The sequence below is a fragment of the Eriocheir sinensis genome, chromosome 63 (genome assembly GCF_024679095.1).
Source record: "Eriocheir sinensis breed Jianghai 21 chromosome 63, ASM2467909v1, whole genome shotgun sequence".
NCBI classification, from domain to species: Eukaryota; Metazoa; Arthropoda; class Malacostraca; order Decapoda; family Varunidae; genus Eriocheir; species Eriocheir sinensis.
Window position 1 is genome coordinate 384,229 of NC_066571.1, and position 10,514 is coordinate 394,742.

Genomic DNA, 10,514 nt, shown 5'->3' on the forward strand with positions numbered 1-10,514 from the left:
TTATCAAACGCTTTCTGGAAATCAAGATAGACTACGTCCAGTGATTTGGTTACGTCATAAACAGTGAAGAGGTCGTTATAAAAGGTTAATAGATTTGATAGGGAGGATCTTTTGTTTCGGAAGCCATGTTGTGAGTCCCCAATTAATGAGTGGCTTTCAAGGTAACTCACAATTTTGTCTCTAATTATGCCCTCAAGTAGCTTACCTACAACCGAAGTTAGACTAATGGGCCTGTAATTACCTGGTACTTTTTGTCTCCTTTCTTAAAAATCGGTGTCACGTTAGCCTTTTTCCAATCTGAAGGGACAATGCCTTGTCGCAAGGACATATTGAATACGGTTGTGAGGGAGGAGAGTATTTCGCTCTTTGTTTCTTTCAGCAGAGTTGGATATACTTTATCAGGTCCAGGACTTTTATTTGTTTTAAGTGATTTGAGGGCTTTAAGGACTTCATCGGGTTTTATTTCAAAGTTAGACAATGCATGCTCAGGATTTACATTAGTACTGGTGTTGGTGGTGGTGGTGGGAGGACTGTTATTATTAAACACCGAGGAAAAGTAATTATTTAATGGGTTTGCAACGTGTTGGCTGTCAGTCACTAGTGCACCGTCGCTGTTTGTTAAAGGTCCAATTCCACTTCTGATCGCCTTTCTGTTGTTTATGTAACTGAAGAAGGATTTCGGATTATTTTTACAGTTGGCTGCAATATTTTCTTCATATCTACGCTTTGCCTGATGCACTAATCTTTTACTCGTCGCCTTGCATCATTGTAAAGTCTAATGTTTTCGGGCGTGCTTTGGTCTTTCTTTAACCTGTACGACAATTTTCTCTCCTTGACTGAGTGTTTAATTTCGCTATTAAACCACGGTAGACTTTTATTAGTGTTAATTCGCTTCTCGCACAAGGGTACAAATGTGTCCTGCTGAGTGAGTAAGTGATTTTTAAAGTTTAGCCAGGCGTCCTCTGCATTGCCGTCATCTGATAGTTGCATATCTATTAGTTTTCGTCGGATTTCTACGAAGTTGGCTCTTTTGAAATTGGGCACCTTAACTTTATTTTCAGTCACCGATGTTTGAGCTCTAATGTCAACGCGCACTAGTTTATGATCGCAGGAACCGAGGTGTTCTCCTACCGTGACATTACTGACTAGGTTATCTTGGGTCGCTATAACAAGGTCAAGTATGTTATTTTGTCGAGTTGGTTCAGAAACCATTTGGCTTAGATAATTTTCCTCTAGAAATTCGATCATTCTATGGGACTCACCTTCTGTACCCGACAGTGTCGCCCAGTCGATATGGGGGAGGTTAAAGTCGCCTAGTATCAGTGAGTCGCTGTTATTAAGTGACTGCCTTAAGACGCTGTACATTTCAAGATCGCCATCAAGTGATTGCCCCGGAGGCCTGTAAGTGACAGATATATTTAAATTGACTTTTGCAATGTTTACTCGCACGCACAAATGTTCAACGTTACTGTTTCTTGGTGTTTTGTCAGTAGGTTGCAAGTAGCTTTTGACAAAAAGGGCGACACGACCCCCTCTACGGTTTACACGATCATTGTTGAAGAATCTGTAGCCATCTATGTTGTATTCGGAACTTAAATCAATATTAGTGGTGTCAATAAATGTTTCGGTTATAGCAATTACGTCAAAGTTTTCTGTCAAAGCAAGACATCGCAGTTCATCAAACTTGTTTCTTAGGCTACGCGCATTGAAACTAAGGACTCTTAGGTTATCTTGAAGCTTGGTAATAGAGGTACTGGAGTGTTCAATGTTACGAGTCTGTTGCGGTGTATGGTGTCTATTTACACGGGCGGGATGGAAGGACGTGGCTGAGAGTCGCTTTTTGTTGGTCGGGCGTTACGTACGGGGTTGTTGAGGAGCCTTCCAAATCTGGCTGCCCCGATGGGGACAGGTGTATGCCGTCCCTTTGGAAAAGTCTACTCTGGCCGTAGAAATCGTTCCAGGCATTAAAGAATTCGACGTCAAGCTCTCCGCAGAGAGTCTGCAGGCGGTTGTTGAGGCTGAAGGCCTTACTGTAGAAGTCGCCCTCATCCCATGTCCGTGGTAGAATTCCTGAAATCATAATATTAGGGGATTTAGACTTGTACTGCTGGATGAGCCTACGGTACTTGTCCAGCAGTTCCTCAGACCGGGTCGTGGTGACGTCGTTTGTACCTGTGTGGAGAACAAAGAGTGAGTCATTAGAGGCCACAGCGGAGACCTCGTCCAGGGCAGCTGTGATGTCGTCAACACCAGCTCCAGGATAACAGTAGTTACGCCTACGACGGGGGACTCTGCCACAGAATTCAACCACCTGATGGCGAATCATAGAGTCACCGACCAAGAAGGTGCTCTGTTCCTCGTCCTCCTCCTCCAGTATGGCAAATCTGTTGTAGCAATGAGTAGGATAAATGGCTCTAGGGGCGGGTCTGGCTCCTCCTCTCACGGGGGTGAAGCATTCAGCGTCAGCTCTACCGGTTCCCTGTGACGTGCCTTCTTCGGAAGGTGGCTGGGCATCGAGTGCAGGTGAGGAGGGTGATGAGGCGTCCGTTGCAGGAGGGGCGACGATGTTGGCCTGGATAAACTCCTGCAAGGTATCAACAGTACTTGTTAGTTCGGTGATCTTCTTCTCGCCAGCCGTCAGCCTTTCGTCCTGTTGAAGGAGTCTCATTTCCATTTGCTGTGTCAACAGGCAGATCTTGCAGACGGTCGATCGTCCTGAGAAGAAATGACCAGAGAAGTTTCCTGTGCAAGTCGAACATTTCTTTAGCGCCATCTTGGTAAGGAGGAGAGAGCAAGTGAGTAGTGTTTATCTATATATTTGCTTTGCTTTTTCTTTTTCGTAGGGCAGAGGGACGCGTGCGTGAATAAGCGAGAATAAGTGAGAGAGAGAGAGAGAGAGAGAGAGAGAGAGAGAGAGAGAGAGAGAGAGAGAGAGAGAGAGAGAGAGAGAGAGAGAGAGAGAGAGAGAGAGAGAGAGAGAGAGAGAGAGAGAGGGAAACTACTTAAGCTTCCTAGATATAGAGAAAGCTTATGACAGGGTGAATAGAGATGTGTTGTGCAGAGTGATAAGATTGTTAACATAATTAGAAGTATGTATGTAGGTACAAAAGCAAAGTATAGACTAGGTGATCTATTTCGGTGAAGAGTGAAAGAGGAGTGAGACAAGGCTGTATATTATCACCGACCTTATTTAGTCTTTTCACAGAGGAGTTAGCAGTCAGAATGAGGAGAACGAATGCAGGAGTGAGAATTGGAGAGGATAAAGTATGTGTGTTGTGGTATATGCGGATGATGTGACGTGGTTATGAGTGAGTCTGCTGAAGAACTACAGTCTCCTAGATGTGGTAGGGGGTTATGGAAGGGATTTTGGTGTTAGATTTAGTAGTGAGAAGAGCAAGATTATGATAGTCAATAGGTCAGAGGATGAGAGAGAAACAACTTGGAGACTGGAAGGGGATGAGTTGGAACAGACGGAAGAATACAAGTATCTATAGCTAGGGGTGTGGATGGAGGTAAATGGATGCGGCAGCTAGGGCCAAGAATGTAAAGATATATATAAGTATGACAAAAATTAACCAGTGGGTAGGCCGTTTAGGGAGTGCAGCGAGGATGAGAGCGAGCAAGTATGATGTCATCCGTGAGGTTTGGAAGAGTGTGGCTGTCCCGAGCGTTACGTATGGAATGGATGTGATGACATGGAACGACAGTGAGATAGAAAAATTGGAAGTGGGGCAGAATACGGTAGCAAGAATGGCATTGAATGCATCAAGGTTTGCAGCAGTAGAGGCGATCGATCTTAGGGGTGACATGGGATGGAGCACTTTTAGGGATCGAAAGACTAGTAAAGGCAACCTTGAGATATAAATTAAGTGAGACTGGAACAAATGGAGGATGCAAGATTAGCAAGGAAAGTATACTTGTGAAATATAAGAGATGGCAAATGGGCGAATAAATGTGGGCGAATAATAGACAAGAATGTTATACTAAGTAGGTGGGTGTACCGACCCTTTGAAGGTAGGCAGAATTTGTTTGAATGTAGAATAACAAACAGAAATGGAGAGGGGTTTGAGTGGGATGTAAGAAAGTGGTAGAATGTAATAGATATGGCAGTTAAAGATGAGGGATTGAGCAAGTAGAAGAATGAGATGGAAAGAAAGGAAACTCTCGACTGGGACAGGGAGAAAGAAGCCCAAAAGTGTGAGGTGTGGTATGAGGGAAGCCTGGGAGGTGATCTTCTTTTCCGTGCTAGAGCGCAGTGTCTGGATGTGAATGCAAATTAAGGAACTGTAGATGGTCTGAGTCCCGCAGCAAAATGTGCCAAATGTGTGACAGGGGTGTGGACGAGACTCTGCAGCATGTAGTGCTGGAATGTAAGAAGTATGACGGAGAGAACGAAGATGATGCATGTGTTTTTGAGTGAGAAGGGGCGTGGAGTGAATGGGAGGACTGGAAGGGAGTGGATGGTGCTGCTGCTGGGGCTCAGTGGAGAGACGAGTGGACGAGTGATTGAGACAGTGAAAGAGTTCTTGGAGGGCATGTGGCGTGCAAGATGTAGGGAATGATATCTTGCCCCGAGAACATAGACTTTCCGCATGTTTTGTTTTCTTTTCGCAAGAACTGCCGATACAAAGTAGGGGTGGGCAGGTACCGGTACCAGTACCGGTACTAACGGTACCAGCTAAACGGTACGGTACTGGTACCAGATTGCTCGGATTTATTTATTGGATTTATTGATAATTCTTCATGTCCGATTTTTTTTAGGTTGCTAATAAATATTGTTATTGTTATTAGACTATGATCCTGTACATCCATAATAACTATACATGCTATTTTTTTATCGAAAAAATAAATATTCACTTCATTCACAGAGAGAGAGAGAGAGAGAGAGAGAGAGAGAGAGAGAGAGAGAGAGAGAGAGAGAGAGAGAGAGAGAGAGAGAGAGATTTACATAGATTTACATAGAAAATCAGACCACACAGACCCCATGGTCCAGACTTGGTGGTCTGTCCTTAAACCTAAGTGATTTTACATTAATCAGAAGATTCCAAAACGTTGCAATTCTACTCTAGTTGATATTAAGTTGAAGGAAGTGACGGTCGAGCTTATTTTTGAAGGAGATCACTACTCAGTGAGTGGATATCTCGGTGATATGGGTACTCGATCATAGTCTAATAACAATAACAATATTTATTAGCAACCTAAAAATGAAAAAGAATCGGACATGAAGAATTATCCAGTAACTCCAATAAATAAATAAAATAATAAAATAATGGAAACGGGAGCTGTGATGGAAACGGAAAGCAGGACAAAATGGTGGGAACTTGGGGACAAGGTCAGCGAGGCAGTGACTCAGCGTCTACACACAGGGCCCATACCGCGTGATACCGCATGGAGGCGGGCGGGCGAGCACCGAGCGTCACTAAGATCCAAACGGTACCGGTACTAGCGGCAATGCGCAGTGCCGAGTGATCATTACGCTTCCCGGCACCCGAGTGATCATGAGGCTTCGCGGTATCAGGTACCGGTACCGTGTACCGCGAGGAATCGATTCCTCGCGGTACCCGGGCCGCCTCCATGTGGTATCACGCGGTATGGGCCCTGTGTGTAGACGCTGAGTCACTGCCTCGCTGACCGTCCCCCCAAGTTCCCACCATTTTGTTCTGCTTTCCGTTTCCATCACAGCTCCCGTTTCCATTATTTTATTATTTTATTTATTTATTGGAGTTACTGGATAATTCTTCATGTCCGATTCTTTTTCTTTTTTAGGTTGCTAATAAGTATTGTTTTTGTTATTAGACTATGATCGAGTACATCGATAATAACTATACATGCTATTTTTTTATCGAATAAATAAATATTCACTTCATTCTGAGAGAGAGAGAGAGAGAGAGAGAGAGAGAGAGAGAGAGTTTTCTTCACAGGAAATTTATTTGGGAATTTCATCAGAAGTCATAGAGATAAAAAAAATACTCCTTCGGGTACCGGTAGGTACTTGCCCATCCCTAATGCAAAGGCCTGGCTGGGGAGGAATCCCGAGCCACCTGTGACATCAAGATCAAGACTGGAGACTGGAGAGTCAGGCTTTATATCGGCACAACCTGTTAAAATAAAAACAAAACAAGCAGTATCCATTAAAATCTTCCGGTTAATCTAGCCAACAACTGCTTCTCATATACCGAAAAAATAGCATGGGTACTGCATAGGACACTTCTTTTGCTTCACCACTCTGTCCCAGCAGCAGCAATTAACATCCATTCCCTCTCTGTTCTTGCAATCCTCCCATTCACATCTAAGCCCATCTCACCCAGTGCCACCCTCATCATTTCCGTCCTTTCTCTCTGGAATGTACCACCCACAGACCCACACACCAGTATCACATGCGCCACGTTTTCAACCACACCCCTGTCACACATCTGGCATACTTTGCTGCGGGATTCAGACTACCTGCATGTAATTTCTTGTATCCACATTCAGACACTGCTCTCGAGCTTGGAAGAGATCACCACCCAGGCTTCCATCATACCAGCTGACACACTGCGGGGCTTCCTTTTCCCTGTACCACTCCAAATACTCTTTCGTTCCATCGCATGTTTCCACCTTCTCAGAGCGTCACCTTTCACTGCACTGTCTCTTCCACTATCTCACATCCCATTCTAGACCCTCACTGATCCTGTCAGTCACCTTCCATTCAAAGAAACGCCTCCCTACCTCTCTGCTCATCCTCCTGACTCGCATACCACCGTCACCGACCATTCTCATGCAATTCTTAATCCAGTTGCTCTCATGCACACTCCACAAGTAAACCTTCCGTGCCAGTCTTGCATCATCCGTTCGTTCGAGTCTAACTTTGTGCCTTCCAACATCTTTCCCTAAAGGTGCTCCCCACACCACTCGCTGCCCGCTCCCCACACCACTCGCTGCCCGCTCCCCACACCACTCGCTGCCCGCTCCCCTCTGCGAGAGGTCACGGGGTCACGCGTTCCCCGTTCCTCGTTCCCATCCTCGTGGATTGGGTTACGCTGTTGCAGACGTCTTTAGTACTCGCCGTTTGTTACAAATTGTTGTTAGCCAAACGATTTGTGCTGATTGTTGTGCCGTGTTGCTTTGCGCCGAGACTGTGAGCTGTCTACAGTACGTGCTGTACGTGAGCTGATAGTTTTGCGAACGACGTTGTGCTTCGCAGAAAGGATAAGCGTTTGCCCTTAATTTTACTACCTCTCCCCTGTATCTATCTTTTCGACGTAACGATCAGTAAACATATATACACATATACACAAAACATTAGTGCTACACTAAGTCCTATTTATTGATATTTCCATATTCCACGTGGTGACGCCCCACTCCCTTCTGGTGTGGAGAGCGACCTGACCTGACTTTCCCCACAGACTTAATTACTTAATCTCATAACTACCCCCCCACCTGCCACTCTCTCTCTCTCTCTCTCTCTCTCTCTCTCTCTCTCTCTCTCTCTCTCTCTCTCTCTCTCTCTCTCTCTCTCTCTCTCTCTCTCTCTCTCTCTCTCTCTCTCTCTCTCTCTCTCTCTCCCTCCATCCCCATCTCCTCCTCCCTCCCACGCCTTCCCCTTCCATCTCTCTCTCTCTCTCTCTCTCTCTCTCTCTCTCTCTCTCTCTCTATATATATATATATATATATGCCGAGTGCCATTACGTGCTGTGCTGCGTGCTGGTTATTGTCTGCCGAGTTGTTAGCTGCTTGCAGTGGTTTGCTGAGTGCATATGCTGATTGCTGTGCCACCACGTGCTTGCTGGACAGGATTGAATGTTACCCTGACTTTTACTACGTCTATCTGCCTGTACCTACCCTCTCGACGTAGCACCTTGTAAAACATATGGGGGAGGCGGTGGCTGAGTCGTCAAAGTAACGGCCCCGCGTTCAGGAGGACGCGAGTTCAATCCCCGCCCGGTGCCACCAAGCTGGGATTTTTCAGCCGCCGCCGAGTGGCTTAAAACTACCCACATGCTGTCCAGAAGACCACCTATCAACCCGGACTCTAGATTCTAGGATCAAAGATGAGCTCTGGGAGGGCAGCATGAGCCAATGCAAGATGACGCCACTATAAACACTCGCCTGCGCCAGAACGGGCTGGGCCGACCATCAGGACCCACCGGAAAAGAAGCCTTGGACCGACCATCAGGATCCACCGGGAAGAAGCCTACCGGCGCAATAGGCTGCAATGTAAATTTATATATATATATATATATATATATATATATATATATATATATATATATATATATACATATATATATATATATATATATATATATATATATATATATATATATATATATATATATATATATATATATATATATATATATATATATATATATATATATATATATATATATATATATATATATATATATATATATACGCACATTCACAAAACACTGTTACACTTTCTGCCATATTTATTACATATTTCCAGATATCACGCCAACAGCACTCCCTCACAGGTGTGGGAGTGACCTGCCGTGACCTGACCCGAGTATTTCCCTGAGACACCAATTTTCTTAACTACCCCCTCACCAGCGTCTCTCGTTCCTCGCGTCTCGCTCCTCCTCCCCTTCCCTCGCCCCTCCCTCTCCCTTGTTTTCTCTCTCTCTCTCTCTCTCTCTCTCCCTCTCCCTCTCTCTCTCTCTCTCTCTCTCTCTCTCTCTCTCTCTCTCTCTCTCTCTCTCTCTCTCTCTCGTACCCACTTCCCCTTTCCCCATCTTTTTTTTCCATCCCTTCCTCCCACCCTCTCCCTCCCTCCTTTCTCCTCCCAGCCCTCCCTCTCTCTCCCTCTCCCCCCCGTGCCCCAAATTCTTCCTCTCTCTCTCTCTCTCTCTCTCTCTCTCTCTCTCTCTCTCTCTCTCTCTATCTCTCTCTCTCTCTCTCTCTCTCTCTCTCTCTCTCTCTCTCTCTCTCTCTCTCTCTCTCTCTCTCTCTCTCTCTTATTTACGCGCGCGTCCCTCTGTCCTACGAAAAATAAAAATAAAAATAAATAAATAAATAAACACTACTCACTTGCTCTCTCCTCCTTACCAAGATGGCGCTAAATAATTGATCGACTTGCACAGGAAACTTCTCAGGCCATTTCTTCACAGGACGATCGACCGTCTGCAAGATCTGCCTGTTGACACAGTAGATGGAAACGAGACTCCTTCAACAGGACGAAAGGCTGACGGCTGGCGAGGAAAAGATCACAGAACTAACACATACTGTTGAAACCTTGCAGGCCAACATCGTCGCCCCTGTTGCAAGTGACGCCTCATCACCCTCCACACCTGCTCTCGATGCCCAGCCACCTTCCGAAGAAGACACATCACAGGGGAACGATATAGCAACAACAGATTTGCCATACTGGAGGAGGAGGACGACAAGCAGAGCACCTTCTTGGTCGGTGACTCTATGATTCACCATCAGGTGGTTGAATTCTGTGGAAGAGTCCCCCGCCGTAACTACTGTTATCCCGGAGCTGGAGTTGACGACATCACAGCTGCCCTGGACGAGGTCTCCGCTGAGGCTTCTAATGACTCACTCTTTGTTCTCCATAAAGGTACAAACGACGTCACCACGACCCGGTCTGAGGAACTGCTGGACAAGTACCGTAGGCTCATCCAGCAGCATAAGTCTAAATCCCCTAATATTTTGATTTCAGGAATTCTACCACGGACGTGGGATGAGAGCGACTTCTTCAGTAAGGCCTTCAGCCTCAACAACCGCTTACAGACTCTTTGCGGAGAACTTGACGTTGAGTTCTTTAACTCCTGGGACAATTTCTACGGCTAGAGTAAACTCTTCCACAGGGACGGAATACATCTGTACCCCATCGGGGCAGCCAGATTCGGAAGGCTCCTCAACGACGCAGTACGTGACGCCCGATCAAAAAACGACTCTCAGCCACGTCCCTCCACCCCGCCCGTGTAAATAGACGCCATTCATCGCAACAAACTCGTAACCTTGAACCCGCCAGTACCTCCATCTCTATTACCAAGCCTCAAGATAACCTATGAGTCCTTAGTTTCAATGCGCGTAGCCTAAGAAACAAGTTTGATGAACTGAGATGTCTTGCTCTGACAGAAAATTTTGACGTAATTGCTATAACCGAAACATTTATCGACACCACAAATATTGATTTAAGTACAGAATACAACATAGATGGCTACAGACTCTTCAACATAGATCGTGTAAACCGTAGAGGTGGTGGTGTCGACAACTCGACAAAATAACATACTAGACCTTGTTATGTGACCCAAGATAACCCAGTCAGTAATGTCACGGTAGGAGAACACCTCGGTTCTTGCGATCATAAATTAGTCCGCGTCGACATCAGAGCTCAAACATCAGTGACTGAAAATAAAGTAAAGGTGCCCAATTTCAAAAGAGCTAACTTCGTAGAAATCCGACGAAAACTAATAGAAATGCAACTATCAGATGACGGTAATGTAGAGGACGCCTGGCTAAGCTTTAAAAATCATTTACTCACTCGGCAGAACATATTCGTC